The sequence below is a fragment of the Nomascus leucogenys genome, chromosome 17, assembly GCF_006542625.1.
Source record: "Nomascus leucogenys isolate Asia chromosome 17, Asia_NLE_v1, whole genome shotgun sequence".
NCBI lineage: Eukaryota > Metazoa > Chordata > Mammalia > Primates > Hylobatidae > Nomascus > Nomascus leucogenys.
Genome location: NC_044397.1, coordinates 10,396,035 through 10,415,072, shown reverse-complemented (window position 1 = coordinate 10,415,072; position 19,038 = coordinate 10,396,035). Strand labels below are relative to the sequence as shown.

Below are 19,038 nucleotides of genomic sequence, written 5' to 3'. Positions count from 1 at the left end.
GCAAAGTTGAACAATTCATTTCATCATCTATAATTTATTCTTAATTTTAACTGATGAAATGGAATCATTAAGAAGGAAATTAAGGGGGAGACGGCAAAGAAGAAAAAGAAGAAAGGGGGATCACCAAATATGAAGAAAAGAGAAAATACTTTTTTTCTGAATTTTCAGAAAGCCTCTCTTAAATAAGTATTGAAGTTCCGTAAATAATTCTGTCTGCAGAGGATAAAAGGAGCAGATTGACCAATTACTTTCAAAGTGTTTGATCATATCCATGTTTTCATTAATTATTCAAGCTTTAGGAGTCATCAAAGAATCCCAATGCATAACTCAAAATGAGGAGCAAAAGCTAAGATATTGGCAAATGCTTTTCATGTTTCAAATTCCTCCCACTTATAAGCATATGTGCTTTTGAATGTTGGGCAGATTTAAATCCTCGTGCGTGGGAAGGAGGTTGACAAGTTAGCCTTTTGGACAAAAGGGAAGAAGGACATAAATTAAAGATGTTAAAAAGCCACATTGGCAAGTAGAGCTGGAGGTACAGGATGAAATGACACCCTTGGGGTAATGTGACCCAATCTCAGGTTATATTCCATTGTGCCCACACCCTGGGCCTGGCTACACATTTGCCACTCCAGGCCATGCAGTGATTGACCATACAGAATAGTCAAACCTGAGTCTTTGAACAAAAACTAGCTGCAAGAACAGTTTAAGAATCATAAGAAGAATAAAATTAGGTGATTAGACAGAAGAAAGAGGAAGGATGATACAGTAAGATCCTGTAATAATGCAAAAGTAAGTTCCAAAGAAACCTTTCTAAGTCTGAAATATATCACTTAGTTTTATCCCGATTGTAAGTTACCAGACCATTTTATGGGCACTATAATGTCACTAGAAGTGCATGTCTAACAAAATAATAGAGTATATTACCAATTCTGCTGTGATGGCTACTGCAGAGAAACTATTAGACCCATTTATCAATGTACCTTGGTGTCTAACAGTTTTAAAGAATGAGTAGTTGTGGAAACTGTTCAACATTTTAAAGACATCATTTCTCCTCAGACACATTCCATTGAATCATCAATTTTGAGTACATCTATTTGTCCACCCATGCTTTTCCTGTAAAGCTGATTGAAAAGAAAACAACAAAAACACATTTTGAATGGCAGAATAGAAAATACTAACGATGTGTGAATTTGAAAGGTCTATTTATTGTTTCAAACAAGATTGATATTTTGTTATATTTTGGGTATTGTGCAAGTTGGCACAGAACATTAAAATAGCATATATACAAAATAGATCTTCAAAATATGAAAATCTGCTTTGCAGTGAAATAAATTTGAGGTTGGAGATAGCAGTATTTGTGCCATTATAAAGAATTTCTTTACAGTGGATACATTTAGCAGGCATTTTCAAAGCATAGCTTTAGGAAGAGTTTATAGTAATATATTAATGCAAAGGAGTTTGCTTTACCTGCTCTCCCTTCAACCTTCATTCACTGATCTTGTGTTCCCAATCCTTTATAATCCTAAACACCAACCCACTTCACCTTCCAACTCTTTTAACAATTAAGAGAAAAAACTGAAGAGGAAAGAAGAGAGCATGGTGATTTATTCCAAAAGAAAGAACTCCTTGTTTGCTCTGTGCCCTTGAGGAAGTCAGTTCCATCAATCATTAGATAGGGGGCTGGACGAGGTAATCCATAAAGTCCCTCCCAGATCTACTGTGTTATGATGCTAAGTGAAGACACTAAAATAAAGGCTCATAAAAAAACAAAAGCAAATGGCAGTGTGAAACCAACTTTCTTTTTTTTTTTTTTAGAATTATTATAGTTTTTTTAAAATTATACTTTAAGTTCTAGGGTACATGTGCACAACGTGCAGGTTTGTTACATGTGTATACACGTGCCATGTTGGTGTGCTGCACCCATTAACTCATCATTTACATTAGCTATATCTCCTAATGCTGTCCCTCCCCCCTCCCCCACCCCATGATAGGCCCCGGTGTGTGATGTTCCCCACCCTGTGTCCAAGTGTTCTCATTTATTCAATTCCCACCTTTGAGTGAGAACATGTGGTGTTTGGTTTTTTGTCCTTGCGATACTTTGTTGAGAATGATGGTTGTGTGAAACCAACTTTCTAAATTTTCTTCAAATATTTGAAAACAACTTTTAAAATTAAGCTTCAGCATTATAATATTTTGGATTGTATGCCACTCGGGAGGCTGGGGCAGGAGAATGGTGTGATCCCAGGAGGCGGAGCTTTCAGTGGCCGAGATCGCGCCACTGCACTCCAACCTGGGCAACGGAGTGAGACTTCGGCTCAAAAAATAAATAAATAAATAAATAAATAAAAGAAATGCTATTTACTAGTTTTGGGACGTGGAGAGGATCACTTCACCCTTATAAACCAAAATTTCCCACTGTGTAAAACAAGAATACTGATATTAGTGTATAGGTAGTTGAAGATTAAATGAGGTAGTACAGGCAAAGGTCTAGTTCCAACAAAGTGTTCAGTAATATTAGCATTTATTATTATTATCTAGATGGGTATTGGCAACAATTAATGTATTCAATTACTAATTCAAAAATGTGCATGTATATTTTAGATCAAGCATTGCACTAAATGCTAGGGACCGCACAGAACAATCTCTTTTCCTCCCTGTTAGTTACTATTTGATTATTTAAGAGTGAACTGATATATGTTGGTGGGAGAGCATATATTTGGAATGTATTAGCTTTTGTTTTAAGACTCTGTATGACTGAGATGGAAATGTAACAAGATTCAAGTGAGTAAAACATAACTTTCATATTTCTGCTACTAAGCACGATTCAACTCTGGTCTTTTTTTTATTGGTAGCAGAAAATTCAATCTTGCAATTTGAGGTAACTTGGCTACCTCCTGTCTCAAAGTGATCCTCTTTGGGTTTAATTCAGGATATACCACCACTGTAGTCACCCAATGGGTCTTTCTTGCCCGCTGCACAGACAAAACCAGTTCACTGAGACCGTGGTATTGTAATAAAGAAAGAGTAATAAAGAAAGACACTAGCCATGTAGTAAAATCACTTAAATCAGTCAAAAGGCTCAGAGGTTAGAGGCTTTCAAATAGTTTTGTGGGCAGAAGACTACAGAATAGGTGCTGCTTATTGGCTGGGGAACCAATTTTGCACATCGTAGGGATGTGGAAAATGGTCCTGATTCACTGAGTCTGCCTCTGGATGGGGCCACCAGATGATTGTGGATTGTGTCTGGATGGGGTCAGTCAGTTGCTGGAATGCAAAAGTCTGTAAAACATCTGGAAAGAGCAATCTTGGGCTCTACAGTCATGATGTTAACTATAGGAGCAATTGATGAAGTTATAAATCTTGTGACCCCTGGCTGCATGACTCTTGAGTAGTAAGGGATTATAGAAACCATGCCTACATTTTAGCAGAATTCATGCCCCTCCCACCTAATCTTGTAGCCTTCCATTAGTCTTACAAAGGCAGTTTCAGCCCCCAGAGAGGGATCAGTTTTAGGGAGGGACTATTACCATCTTTGCTTCACAGTTAAAGGATAAACTAAACTCCTCCCATGCCTAGCCAGCCCCACACCCAGGAATGAGCGAAGCCAGCAGCCTGCGAGGCTAGAAGCAAAATGGAGTCAGCCATGCTCAATTTCTCCCACTGTCATAACCTCTGCAAAGGAGGGCTGCTCACTCTGCAGCTTTGTGCAGCTGTGGACTCCCATGACATCAAGCTGGAGTGACTCTTTAGGCTTGCTGATTGTCAGCCCTTAACTCCGTGTTGTTCCTCAGCCATGGTGTTGAGAACTTGTGAGTGCTAAAAAACAAACAAACAAAACCACCACAGGTGGGGTGGGGACTATCTTAGGCCTTCTCTTTACCCAGACCTGCCTTGCTGACATTTCCACCTATTGCCCCTTAGTTTGATGAAGGCAATCAGCAAGGTTATTTTCTTCTCAAGTTTCAGAGTTCACTTGGAGTGAGTCCCCAGTACAAGAGTAACTAAATATTTTGGAAAGTTCCTATCACCCAACTGGCCAGAGTTTCAACCCCACAGTAGGTTCAGGGAAGAGGGCAACCCATACTGTCTACACTCCTTTTGTTTTACTTTCCCTATCTCTCCTCTTCAGTGCTGTAGAAAAACTGCTCATATGGCATCACTTATCTTTTCCACCTTCACTGTGGCCTTGAACCCTTTGCTCCCAGTCGTGTAAGATTTGGTTCTTGATATTTAAATCCAAGCTTTTGGAATTTTTTTTCTCTCCAGCAGCTGGTACTTGCAATTCAAAACCATGGTTTTAAAGACGATTGTCTGCACTGTTGACTTACAAAGGTCAAATTAATTGCTCAAAGGCCAAAAATGTGCATCTTTGTTCTCTCTGAATCAACCTTACCCTGAGGCATAAAGTCCTCTTTGCTGCTTATATATGGTAGGAAAACATAACTAAAATAAATTGAAAAATTCTTCACTTACTTTAATATCAAAATACCCCACTACAGAACAAACCCACAGTGGAATAAAATGATAGCTGTCCTGTATATTTATCTAAGTTTGCCTATCTTCATAAGCTAAAATAAAAACAAAACAATAAATGTTTTAATTATATACCTCTGTAGTCTAACTTAAATAATGTTCCTCCATTAAAATAAAATTAATGCTAAAATATTTTTGCTATAATAGAACTGCACATGCTGTCACTGAATTTGCTTTTCCAAAATGTTTCAACACGGCCATGCTGTCTTGGTACAATCTTAGCTATAAACATGATTGATTTATATATTGAATGCCTATGTGCCAGGCACTAGGTAGGTGTAAGTAACTGAGAAAGAATGATGGTCATGTCCCTAATTTCCTAAATGCTAAGAATTCCTCTCTGACCAAATGAACATCATTTTTCAAACAGTAAGAACCTCCTACAGCTTGCCTTTCCAGGAGGTTCACAGCCAAACCTGGAATCTTCACCTGTTCTGTATGGCGGTAGAGTTAATTGTGTATTTTGTATTTCTTTCTCCACCGCTAGAGAGAGCACTCTGTTACATGCCCAAAAGAGTTATTTTAGGATACACAATTTTAAGGCAGAGTTAAAAATTTAAAGGCAGAGTTTAAAATCCTGTTTTTGAAGGCAGAGATTAAAAGTCTCTTAAGTGAATAGTATACAGAAAAACAATACTTATACAAAAAAAAGTTTTGTTTTTTTTTTTTAGAAAACAAAACATACTTCCAACCTAACAGCTGTCATTTTCCCAAGATACAGTTAGCTGTAGAAGGGTAGGAAATAATTCTATAAGTTTAAACAGCACAAATTTTGTGTCATTCCTTTCCTCCTGCCTTCTTGCTTTAAAATGGATGCAGCATAAAGACATCTCTCCTCATAGTTCTTGGTTAATAAAATAATCTCATAGTCTGACTCTAATATTACTAAACTCAAATGAATAATATATCAAAATCTGAAGAGATGAATGATACTTTATAGCTATACAGGGGGGCTTTCAAATCTCCATTATGTCTAGGTTTTTAAAACAAAAACATTTATTTTGAGCTTTCTTTATTCTTATAGTACATGATCTGATGGGAAGTAAGTATGAATTAAAGATGATCATGAGATTAAAATACATTAACTCTTCAGGACACCAGAGTTTTATAACTTAGACACTAAATTTTCACAAATGCGAAATTTGAAATATACATTGTTCACCTCCTCCAGGTCATTTTTTCTCAAACTTCTACAATATATACTGTGTCTTTAAGACAAAAACAAAAACTAGTACAAAAATCTTCTCTTCGAACCCCAGTGTTAAATCGTTTTTATTAAATTGTGACTTAAAAATATGCAGACAAAACCAAGCATAAACCCGGCCAACACAGTGAAACCCTACCTCTACTAAGAATACAAAAATTAGCTGGGCATGGTGGCGGGTGCCTGTAATCCCAACTACTAGGGAGGCTGAGGCAGGAGAATCACTCGAACCCAGGAGGCGGAGCTTGCAGTGAGCTGAGATGGCACCACTGCACTCCAGCCTGGGCAACAGAGCCAGACCCTGTCTCAAAAAAGAAAGCCAAGCGTAAACACTCTGTGCTTATATCTCTTACAAAACATAACACAGTGTGCTGTATTACGATAATTCTAATATTTTGCAGACTCTGCACAGTATCATTGTTTGCCTTTTGCTGTCTCTGTTCTTTTCTCATTAAAATTTCTTGAGGCCGATGGCCAGGCGGGGTAGCTCACACCTGTAATCCCAGCACTTTGGGAGGTGGAGGCAGGCAGATGACCTGAGGATGGGAGTTCAAGACCAGCCTGACCAACATGGAGAAACCCTGTCTCTACTAAAAATACAAAATTAGCCGGGCATGGTGGCGCATGCCTGTAATCCCAGCTACTCGGAAGGCTGAGGCCAGAGAATCACTTGAACCTGGGAGGGGGAGGTTGTGGTGGGCTGAGGTCGTGCCTTTGCACTCCAGCCGGGACAACAAGAGCAAAACTCCATCTCAAAACAACAACAACAACAACAAAAACTTCTTGAGGCCAAAATGATAGTATCTACAAACATAAACACTGGGTTCATATGGCAGTACTTGGCTAAATTATTATGGGAAGTCTAAACACAAATAAATAAAAATATTCAAAGATAATTTTCAAAAGGGACAAATTCAAATATAAAAATCTATCAAAATGTTATTTAACTCAGTTATTAACAAGGAAACCAGTAAAATGTTAACTGGTTTAATATAGAATTCAAATTAATACACATATATGGTTGAGTCCGGAATGTCAAAATGAATCTACAAATAGATGAAAAACTGGCTTTTTCCCCTAGGTTACAGTGGAGAGAAAGATCAGTTGTTCCTCCACCAAAAGGAATTTACGTGTCTTTGGATAAGTATTATTTTAATTGCTATCATCTATATATAATTTATAGCCTTGTAAAATAGCTCAATCAGCCCTCCATAGAATCAGATAACTTGGAACTATATGTTAAATAATGCCTGCTTTTCCAATGAAGATACCTGGTGTTCTTTTGGTTCATTATTTGGTTCATAATTTGTTCATTCAGTATATTTAAGAGGAACGTACAGACCCTATAGAACCTATCCATGGATCGTATGGAAATTCTGAAACCCTCTGTCTCTATTGCACACAACAAGCGTCTTCAATGGAGCTATCTCCATTAAGAACTGACCTCTAGCCACATATAGAAGCTCCATATGAGCCCTATTGTCTTTAAGGAATATGTGGCTCTTCCTTCAGATATAAACGTAAGCAACCTCTTTTGATAAGTTGGATGACCTCTTCTGAGGGACTAACTATGACAACTAATCTCACATCTTTATATGTGAAAATTTTTGCCTAAGGACAGATAATTACAATGATAAGCCATGCCTTCAGTAAAAATGTATTGAGTTTTGTTCTTTGTTTTTTTGGGAGGGAGTGGAGTGCAGAGCAATTACTTTACCAGGTACTGTACTAAGTACTTTATGTCAACAAAAAAAGAGTCAAACTCTATAAAGTATTCAAAAAGGTTTCTTTTGAGCCAAATATGAGTGGCTAAGGCCCAAGACAGTCTCAAGAGGTACGGAGAACGTGTGCCCAAGGTGGTTGGATTACAACTTGATTTTACACATTTTAGTGGGACAGAACTTACAGGCAGACTTCAGTCAATACATATGAGTTATACATTGTTTCAATCCAGAAAAATGGGACGACTAGAAGCAGGGTCTTCTAGGTCATAGGTGATTTGAAGATTTTCTGATTGGCAATTAGTTGAAAGAGTTAAGTTATTATCTGAAGACCTGGAATCAATAGAAAGGAATGTCTAGGTTAAGAAGAGATTGTGGAGACCAAGGTTCTGTTATGTAGATGAAGTCTCATAAGTGGCTACCCTTAGAGGCAATAGGTGGCAAATGTTTCCTATTCAGATCTTAGAAGGTGCTTGACTCTCAGCTAATCTCTTCAGGATCAGAAAAAGAACTAGAAAGGGAAGGGGATTCTCTACAGAATGTACACTTCCCTCACAAGAGACAGCTTTGCCATGGCCATTTCAAAATATGTCCAAGAAATATATTTCAGGGTAAAATAATTTCTTTCAAGGCCTACATTCTGTCATGTGATGCTAGACTAGAGTGAGTTAGGATTCGGTATCTTACCGCTGTAAAGAGTCTATTTTGTCATTCTTAAGATCTCTGTTTTAATGCTAATGCTGGTCAGTTGTGCCTGAATTCCAAAGGGAAGAGAGTATAGTAAGGCATGTCCAACCCCTACTTCCCATCATGGCCTGAACAAGTTTTTCAGGTTTACTTTGGAATCCCCTTGGCCAAGAGGAGGGATCCATTCAGTTAGTTGGAGGGCTTAGAAATTTATTTTTGGTTTACATGCATATATATTATTTCATTAAATATCAAAATATAATGCTATTAATGTGTACATTTTATGGGTGAGAAAATTCTGCTTGAACCACCCACATGGCAAGTTTTGAAAAAAAAAGATTATTTGAATGAAAAACAGGACAAAACCACGTGTGTAAGCATTTAATGAGGTCTTCTGTAACAAACAATCAGGATAGTATCTTAATTAGATTAGATGGAACAACTGGTTTGCTATCCCAAAGTTAGATAGATGTTCAGTCAATATTTATGGAACATGTCCTAGTCATTCTCACTTCATCTGGGAAATTGAGTGTACAGGCTACATATTTCATAGTGCTATGTATACAGTTGTCACAGCACTTGACAAATGGCATTAAGTTATCTTGTATGTGTTTATGTCTCCTTTGACTTCAATGGCTAAGGTATGAAGCTAATTTAGAGGAATGGCCATGTGTCCTTAGTACTTTGCATGAAGACTGCCGCATCCTAGTAGCTAAATATATGCTTTTTGAATTAATCTAAACTATGCATATGCATTAAAGATAATCCGTACATTTGAACCTCTGGAAAAATTTACTCCCAAGTCACTAGTTCCAAAGATTTCACTTTTGTTTTCAAAATGTTCAATGCCATTAGTTAGATTTTAGTGTCAATAGATGCATTAAGTTATAGCTGCTTAAAATTTGCTCTCAGGACCCAGAGGAAAGGCTTGTCTTAGCATTAGATACAAGCCCTGCAGACTGAAGGTCATGATATCTTTGGGCATTACTGGAGAAGAAAGCCATGGCCATGAAAAACATTAGAAATCATCTAGAATTCTGTACCACAATTATGTATCTAATGGATGGAAATTTGAGAAAGTCTTAAGTGCAAATATTTATGAGATTCTTCAGGCCAGACGTGGTGGCTCACACCTGTAATCCCAGCACTTTGGAGGCTAAGGCAGGTGGATCACAAGGTCAAGAGATCAAGACCATCCCGGCCAACATGGTGGAACCCCAACTCTACTAAAAATACAAAAATTAGCTGGATGTGGTGGCGCATGCCGGTAGTCCCATCTACTCAGGAGGCTGAGGCAGGAGAATTGCTGGAACCCAGGAGGCAGAAGTTGCAGTGAGCTGAGATCGTGGCACTGCACTCCAGCCTGGTGACAGAGTGAGACTCTGTCTCAAAAAAAAAAAAAAAAAAAAAAAGAAAAGAAAAGATTCTTTATATCTCACAAACTCAATACCACATTTCCTTTAAAGTACCGTATTTAGGCCAGGTGCAGTGGCTCACGCCTGTAATTCTAGCACTTTGGGAGGCCAAGGCAGGCGGATCACGAGGTCAAGAGATCGAGACCATCCTGGCCAACATGGTGAAACCCCGCCTCTACTAAAAATACAAAAATTAGCTGGGTGTAGTGGCGCACGCCTGTAGTCCCAGCTACTCAGGAGGCTGAGGCAGGAGAATCGCTTGAAGCCGGGAGGCGAAGGTTGCAGTGAGCCAAGATCACACCACTGCACTCCAGCCTGGTGAAAGAGTGAGAAAAAATAAAAAAAAATTTTTTTAAAAGTACCATATTTATGAGAAGGTAAATATGAAAGAATGACCAGGAAATACAGAGAACTGATACTCACATTGGCCAAAAGAAAGAATAGAAAGCAAAAATATTAAAGTGGGATTGGGAGAGTAGAAATTGGAGAAGTAGAAGGAAAAATCACACAAGGATGTTGGGAAAATGTTCTGTTATGTTAACTCCTTTAATAACCATTTGGCTGTAGAATAAAAAATAAAACATGAGATTTAAAAATGTTTACATTTTTGTTAAAATATATACTTTTTAAAAATATTAAATATGTGGAAAGTATACAAACAGGAACTATAATTCCTCATCAGTAATAAAGGATTTCTTTTGAATTTATCACTGACCAGAGTGAGAAAGTAATGAAACTGTCATTGCGGAGTTAGGATTGAAATCTGACCATGTTTTCTGAGGGTGTAAAGTGGCTCATCTATTTGAATTAGTTGTTTCAAGTCCCACTTACTTTGTTCAGAAGGCCACTTTTTGTCCTGCCAGTAGACTGCAGCCCAAACCCTAAGTTGTCTGGTCAGAGACTGGGGAGGTAATGTTGTGCATGTCTTGCTGATTAAATATAAAATATTCAACATCCTTTATGGCCTCGGTTTAAAGTAAGCTTCTCATTCCAAAGCGTATTTTTTAACTACCCACTGTTATTAGCATGTTTCCTCTTAGAGTATTCTTTAACAGATATTGGTTTCCTTCTAGACAGTTTCACAAAATAAAAATAGGTTAGCCTTCCTTAGAAGGCTTAAAAATCCAATAACTCTTTATATGGTTCATATTTTATTTATTTTTCTCATGTTAATAATATTCTTTTATCTGTTTAATCTTATGACTCTTCTCATTTTGGAGAGATTTTGAACAAATTGGTTGGGAAACCAAAAAAGAAAAAAGAGGATTTTTTAATACTAGTTAGGCTATAAAATATTTTCATGTGCTTTAAAAATGGGATTGCCCACAGAAGGACTTCATTTTAAAGTGTGAGTTTGGTAGTAGTGAGGGGGATATATGTATCTGAAAGCGTTTTGTATTGGAAAACGGGTCTATTCGTGGTTATACTTTGTATATCAAATACTGCACCTGTCACAAGCTTGGATTTATCGTGAGTATGCATAATGCTTGCTGTTGGGAAAGCCTGCAAATCCCCCATTGGCAGCAGAGTGACCAGAAGTAGATGCACCTGTCTTCCCAGCTGGGACTTGCTCATGGAAAAGAAGGTCATTTAACACCATGTTATTCCTGTGGACAGCTGTATATGTAAAATGCCTTAGGACATAGACGACCTAAATTCTGTTAAAAAAAAAAAAAAAAAAAAAAAAGGTCTTCAATGGCCAAACGAAATTTGACTTGAAAAGTATTTTGATGTTTTGATTCATTAGATTTGGAGCATATATAAGGTTGGTTTAATAGAAAAACATTATTTGTTTTGCTTTGGTCTAAGCACTCTATCAGCTTTTAATGACTCAGCAAACACCAATATTTTCAGCGCACATTGGCTTAGGGTTTAGTATAAAGTAGTTCATTCTGTTTTGATGCAGCTCTTGGTTAAAATATAGGCCTTCTCCCAATGCTACAGTGATAATTCCTTGTTTCTGTCTACTTTAATTGTCTATTTTCCCCCAACAGACTCTAATGTCTGTGAGAATAAGGGCTATGTCTATTTTGCTAACCATTATTTTTTCTAGCACACTGCCATTGTATTAATTCTGGGTATATTTGTGCTTAGTAAATCCTTCTCAAGTGGATAAATGAATGAAGGAATAAAGAATTGGTTTTCAGTGTACAGTTCATCTTAAAGACTCTGTCACTCAAAATCATACCAAAACTCGAGAAGCCTCAGTCCTATTTGTCTGTTTTTTAATTTAAGTACAAGTTTAGTTACAATAAAGTGTACAAATTTTAAGGTCACAGTTCCGTGAATTTTGTCAAGTGTATACACCCTTGTAACCATTATCCAATCAAGATAGAGAATTTTTTCATTATTCCAGAAAGTTCCCTCTTGCTACATTTCTGTCAATTCTTCACAGCCACTGTTCTGATGATCATTATAGCTTATTTTTGCCTTTTCTAGAACTTCATATAAATGTAAGTAACTATATATTAAGCACTTTTTTGTGTCAGGCTTGTTTCATGCAACTTTAAGATTTTTCGATATATCCATAGATATTTAATTGAATTCATGGGAATCAGGAACTTAACCATGTTAAAAATAAGATTAATAATGAAGGACTATGATACTACAAAAAAAAAATAGTTTGTGCCTCTTTGGAGGATTTATTGATGACATTTTCCCCAATCTACAGCTATGTGCTTTTAAGAATTCTAAAAATACACAGAATGATTGTTAGAAGTAGAGTTCAGAGGTGCCATCAAACTAACGTCATTGTACTATGAACTTCCATAGGCAGATCATTTGATAAGCCAAGCAGATCAAGAGGGGCACATTTTAGAGCAGGTAACTCAGCCTGGGCTTTCTGACTTCTCCAGTGTTATACATCACTACACCATTGGCGTCCTTTTTCCACAACACACTTCTGTAGATGATGACCTATGCATAACAGTTTGTAAAGGTTAAGGAAAGTCTCCAAAATTAGGTATTCCACTGAAAGTCTTCTTTAAAATAGATTTTTCAGTAACAGATAACTGGGGTGTAGAGGTGTTTGGGTTGAATTGCAACAAGGTTTGCAAAGAAACAGTCAGTTTGCAGGCAGTGGAAAGAAGCTTGCCAAGTAAAGCCTGTAGAAAATGGCTTCATTGAATTAGAACAGTCTGTGATCAACTGCCAAAGCCAGCTTATTTTCCTTGCGAGTTCCAGAAAAGAATGCCTGAGACTTTGTGTTGATGGAACGCTATCTTATAGAACATGCTGACAGAACACACTTTTTCACTGGCTCTGGTCAGTATTATTATAGACTTGACGGGGTACTTTGGGATTTGGTATGGATTTTTACATCAGAAAAAATTAGGCATAGGAGATTAGGAGCCAAATGTGTTAGTTTATCATAGCAGAGTAAAGTAACAAGACAGTCTTAAGGAAGCCACAGACAAGACTGTTTAGAACTAACAATATTCTACTTCTCTTGTGGAAACACTTGCTATTATAAGTGAGACCGCAGAATAAAATTAATGTCTAGGGAAAGTAAGCAAATAATTGTGGAAAATTGTTAAAATGACTTTATAACCAGTAAAGACATCGTTTATTCAAAGACATCTGTCTTTGAATAAACGGATAAGGAGGAGATTATAATGATATAAAGGAAGAAAATTCCTTTTCAAATTAAGTGTTCTTCAAGTGCTGATTGTTTTGTGCAGAATAATTTGATGTAAGACATGTGGAAATTTTACGAACTGGTAAAAAGAGAATCTGAGCAACTTGAAACAAAGTGCTAATGTCAGCTGAAGTGCCTCTGAAGTTACTCATATATTTTTCTTTCCTTTTAGACCCATTAGAAACGCTTCAAGAGCTGCTCAATCCAGGAATGGAGGGATTTTGTGAAGACACGGATGCTCCCTAAAAGGAGTGCAGAAATTTTCATCATAGGGTAACAGCCGATTCCTATTTTTGATTTGATAGTCTTTGAATATTTACAAAACTGTGATATAAAAATAGACGATATTATCCAACATGTTAAGTATGCTGTGAATTTGCTTATAGCTTTGTAGTATTTCATGCTTTATACCTTTCATGTGAAATATGATCAGAAATAACTCCTCACCAAATATCATCCTCACATTTGGAGTAGGATGATATGTAGAAACAAGAGTAATTGCAAAGCATCAGTCTGACCACTTTGGAATAGAAGCACCATTAGCAGAGATTGCAAAGTGTTTTGTCATTCTTCGTGCCATGACACACATGGAAAATGGTAATATTCCTAGGATACACTGAGGGGGCTGCTCACAAGCAGAGATGACTGGCACTGCTGAGCAGCTCCAGGGCTGAAGCCTTGGCATCTTATTAGCACATCTGTAAACCATTGTGTTGGGGATCTGTGCTGGTGAGCAATAGAACCTTTCCTTTTGGAAAGCCCTACAGTGTCTGCTGCTTTTTATGCATGTCTATGATCGAAGTCTGGACTTAGAGGAGTTTTTCTTAGGAAAAAATTAAGACATTGGGTTCTAGATTTTCAGTGGAAGTTAATTTGACCTAAAGATTAACCAGTATTCCTGATCTTGTGTCAAGAAACTTGAACTTGGAATCTTTTCCTTTTTCCTATCCGTTAACAAAATGATAAAGAAGCTCTTCCTTAGAGGACCCAGGGGCACATCTCAATTCTGGCAGGATCCCTTGTTTTCTTAGGGTTCTGTAGAAATTTACACAAGACAAAATGTTGCCCCCAGGGTAATGAGAACTCCCCATAATCTGAGGTAGATGTGTACTTTTAGGCCTCACTTCAATATTTGGACTAGGCTGGGTAACTCCTGATTCTGTTATGTTAGTAGTCATTCAAAAAATACACCCCATAGAAGGAGAATACGAAATCTTGAATTTACTAATACTTCTAATAGTAATACCTAGGTTTTAGATCTGATTTAATGGCATAATCCTAGAACTGTTGAAAAAGTGGATTTTAAACCAAAGGAAGGTGATGGAATGGCTAAGTAAGAGTGGTAAATGTGGACGTTTCTGAGCAAACCAGTGCCTCTCTTAAATTCATGATTGCCTGTCCTTCACCCACCATGGCTAGCATTGTGGCAAAACCACCCATAGCTGAATAGTTGAAGTGCTCAGCAGGTTCTGGACCTGACTCAAAGCCAGACTGAATATTGAAGAATTGTAGGTTTCAGGCTAATGGGGCCTGAACACTCTGTGGTATTTCTGCTGTACCTTATTCCAGTATCATCACAGGTACCACCACAGGTACCACCTCGGGAATAAGAAGTAACAACTGGGAAACTAGGGGGTATCACCATAAAAGACTGCAGTTACAGTTCTAGAAGTTGTCTCATCTGACCAGAATTGTAGTCTTTGTTTGGTTTGGCTTAGTTTTAACAACTTCTGTGTCTTTGGTTTTGCTTTTGCTTTTTTTTTCATTAACAGACTTTTTTAAGAGTAGTTTTATGGGCTGGGTGCAGTGGCTCACGCCTGTAATCCCAGCACTTTGGGAGGCTGAGGCGGGCAGATCATGAGGTCAGGAGATCGAGACCATGCTGGTTAACATGGTGAAACCCCGTCTCTACTAAAAATACAAAAAAATTAGGCAGGCGTGGTGGCAGGTGCCTGTGGTCTCAGCTACTCGGGAGGCTGAGGCAGGAGAATGGCATGAAACCAGGAGGCGGAGCTTGCAGTGAGCCGAGATCACGCCACTGCACTCCAGCCTGAGAGACAGAGCAAGACTCCATCTCAAAAAAAAAAAAAAAAAAAAAAAAGAGTAATTTTATGTTTGCAGAAAAATTAATTGGAAAGTACACAGAAAGCTTCCACATAATCTTCTCCCTCAATCCACACTGAGTTTTCACTGTTATTAACGTCTTGTATTAACATGGTACGTTTGTTACAAGTGATGACTCAATATTGATAGAGCCTTATAAACTAAAGTCCATAGTTGCATAAGGTTTCAGTCTTTGTATTGGATATTTTGTGGGTTTTGACACACATATAATGACAAATTTCCATTACTGCTGTATCACATAGAATAGCTTTGCTGCTCTAAAAATCCCCTGTCTTCCTCCTATTTCCTCTTCTCTCCCTCCACTGAAACCTGGCAATCTCTGATCTTTTTACTGCCTCCATAGTTTGACCTTTTCCAGAATGACATATAGTTGGAATAATGCAGTATGTAGCCTTTTCAGTTTGGCTTCTTTTACAAAGCAATATGCTTTTAAGATTCATCTATGTTTTTCTGTGGCTTAATAGCTCATTTCTTTTTATCACTGAATAATATTTCATTGGACGGATGTACATAGTTTACCCATTTACCTAATGAAGCATATCTTGATTGTTTCCAAATTGGGAATTACTTTTTTAAGTCACTATAAATATTTGTTTGCAGATTTTTGTGTGGACAAAAGTTTTCAACTCATTTAGGTATATACAAAGGAGTATTATGACTGGATCAAGTGGTAAGAAAGTGTAGTTTTATAAGGAACTGCCAAACTGTATTTCAAAGTAATTGTAACATTTTGCATTCCCACCGGCACTGGAAGGACCTTCCTGTTGCTTCACATTTTTACAAGCATTTGGTTTTGTCAATGCTTAGAGTTTTAGCAATTCTAATAAGTATGTTGTGGTTTTTCATGGTCTCATGTTCTAACATAATAAACTGTAAAAGAGAGTGTGACTGCCCAAAAGACTCTGAATTCTTAGCTACTATGAATTTTTTCAGTATTTACTTTGTAATAACAGTGATCAAGAATCTGAGGTTTTCCCTGACAGCACCAAGATTAGTGTGTGTTATATCCAAGTGTGTGTATATAGAGATGTGTGTGTGTGTGTGTGTGTGTGTGTGTACCTAGTATTCTCTGTTATAGAAAGAGGTCATAGTAGGCAAAGACTCTTTTAATAATACACCATTGAAATAAAAATATGCAGAAGATATAAAAGATTCTGGCTTGTTTAAATATGTATATTCTATAGATCTTGATATTAAAATAGGCCATGTTTGATGCTGTTCAAAGTTAGCTTTTTGGCATGAACTACAGTGTTATATATGAGCCACATCAAATTAGGCAGTCTCAATTTTTGTATTCAGTTAAATTTGGCCATGCAGATGTAGTCATGAAAAGAAATTCTTCATGAGCCTTTCACATTATAGTCATTTTTCTGTATGTTTGATGCATGCTTTAGATTTGATTATATTATTTTGTGAACCTTTCTGATGATACCAACTTCACTGGTAGAGGGCTACTTTCTCCAGCGTAAGGACCACTCCTCTAATATTTCCATTTTCAAATATATCACAATGCCTGACACATTTATTTTGTGAATATATACAAAGCCCTACATCAGTTACTGTAGAAATATTTTAACAAAGTTCCAAAGATACCAGACAAGCTTTATAATTTAAGAAAAAAATAGGTAAACCATTTCAAGCCATGCAAGTAATTTTGTGTAATGATCAAAACTAACTTAACAGAGTATGGATCTGGTTAAAAATTAAACAACTAACATTCTTATGCAGTTTTTATGTGCAAAATAGAGTCTCAACAGTGACAGAAATGCAAAGATAAAATAGACATGTTCTCTACTTTCTATAAAAGATGGACTCCAGTGCAGGAGCGTTGGGTGGGGAAAGAAGTAGGATGATAAGAAGTGTATTGGCATTGGAAGTACCTTAAATCTATGCTGCAAATTTGCTGATGACATGGTATATACAATGCTGGATTTTCAAACATTAGTATACAGAAGAGTTTCTTTGGATCCTTGTTTAAATTTCATTTTCCTAGACTTCAGAACTAAATATCTGATTAATTTTGTAGTCCCTGATTCTCCACTTTTATCAAGCTCCTCATGTTGTTGTATTACTGGTGATCTATAGGCTACACTCTAAGAAACTGATATGTACCAGTTACAATTTTTATCCCTTCAGTGTGGTTTATGTTAGGAAGTACTCCTGAGACAGAGGAATAGGGAGATCTGGGCTAAATATGGGAAACCAAGAGAATGTGCCAACAAGATTGAGTAACTTTATGGCCCATTATAGTGGTATCCTTGATTGCAGATTGTCCTAAGAGTCTGAAAATTAGAAAACAAACTCATTGGAGAGACTAGCAAAAAATTGTGTCTAAGATTACAGCATTTTAAAAAAAGAATGAAGTGTATAATTTTAAAATAGAATAAATATTTAATAAATAGATCAAATGCAATACAGTTGCGTCTATATTCAATGAATTGTTTATATAAAAGATATCAGTTATGATATTTATATTTTAGGGAAAACAATAAATACCTAAGAAGTCCAAAATAGGAAAATGATGAAGTTAGTTAGTACCCCCATTCCAATGGAATGTTATTTTCCCTGTTTTAAAATATGACAACATGTAAGAAGTATTTAAAATAAACCTATGTCAAAGAAAAATGAGAATCTATAACTGTATGTTTGATATGATTATATCTACATAAAATAGCATATGTGCTGAAATTTCAGGTATTTTTAATTCTAAAATTTTCCTAGATATTTTATGGTACTCATAAAATCAAATGTTAGATTTTAAAATCTAGATGAGGCAAATTAATAATCACAAGCTTTAGTCATACGTTTTTAATTTTAAAGTAAATAATTTTGAAGTTGAAAGGTGTTTTGAGATTTCTCTACTTAATGAGCCCATGGTAAACTCTGTAAAGCAGTGATACCCATATCTGGCAAATTATCAGAATCATTTGGGAGACATTTTGAAAACATAGATTTCTTACAAAAGCTAGACAAGTAATTCAATTTCTTCAGAACTGACTTGGGTCCCTGGAATCTGTTTTTTTTAAATGTTGTACCATTGGCTTTACTGATAAGGGAAAGATGACAACCACTGCTGTGGGGTAGACAATTTCTGTCTTTAGGAATTTCTGTAATGTATATGACAAAGACAAAAAGATAAGGTAAAATGTTATCAAATTCTAAACTGTTTAATGTTTGTAACACAGTAAAGTACAGCAAAAATTCGGAGTAGAGAAAGCATAAATAAGGAGGATTACTTGGGAGGGCCTTCTAGAACAATAATCTCATAAGCATTGGTGGCAGACGTAGGAATGCAGAAACCAAAAGCTTCATCATCATTTAACAACCTTCATGTGGATGGGAAGTGATGAGAAAGTGAAACTTTGATACACTTAGAGAAGGCGGTGAAGAAGAGGTGCCATTTTGCTTTTTTCTCCAGCTTGCTTGCTTCCTTTTTTTTTTTTGAGGTGGAGTTTTGCTCTTGGTGCCCAGGCTGGAGTGCAATGTCACAATCTCGGCTCACCGCAACCTTCGCCTCCTGGGTTCAAGTGATTCTCCTGCCTCAGCCTCCTGAGTAGCTGGGATTACAGGCATGCACCACCACGCCCGGCTTATTTTGTATTTTTAGTAGAGACAGGGTTTCTCCATGTTAGTCAGGCTGGTCTCGAACTCCCAACCTCAGGTGATCTACCCACCTCGGCCTTCCAGAGTGCTGGGATTACAGGCGTGAGCCAC

General features: G+C 36.9%; 1 protein-coding gene across 1 annotated transcript in view; it reads left to right on the top strand.

The window, feature by feature from the left end:
• Nucleotides 1-19,038, top strand: part of B3GALT1 (beta-1,3-galactosyltransferase 1) — a 581,131-nt gene that overhangs the window by 189,797 nt on the left and 372,296 nt on the right. The window contains exon 2 of the mRNA XM_003266206.3: nucleotides 13,373-13,473. The gene's annotated coding sequence lies outside the window, so the exon portion shown is untranslated. The remainder of the gene's footprint in view (nucleotides 1-13,372; nucleotides 13,474-19,038) is intronic.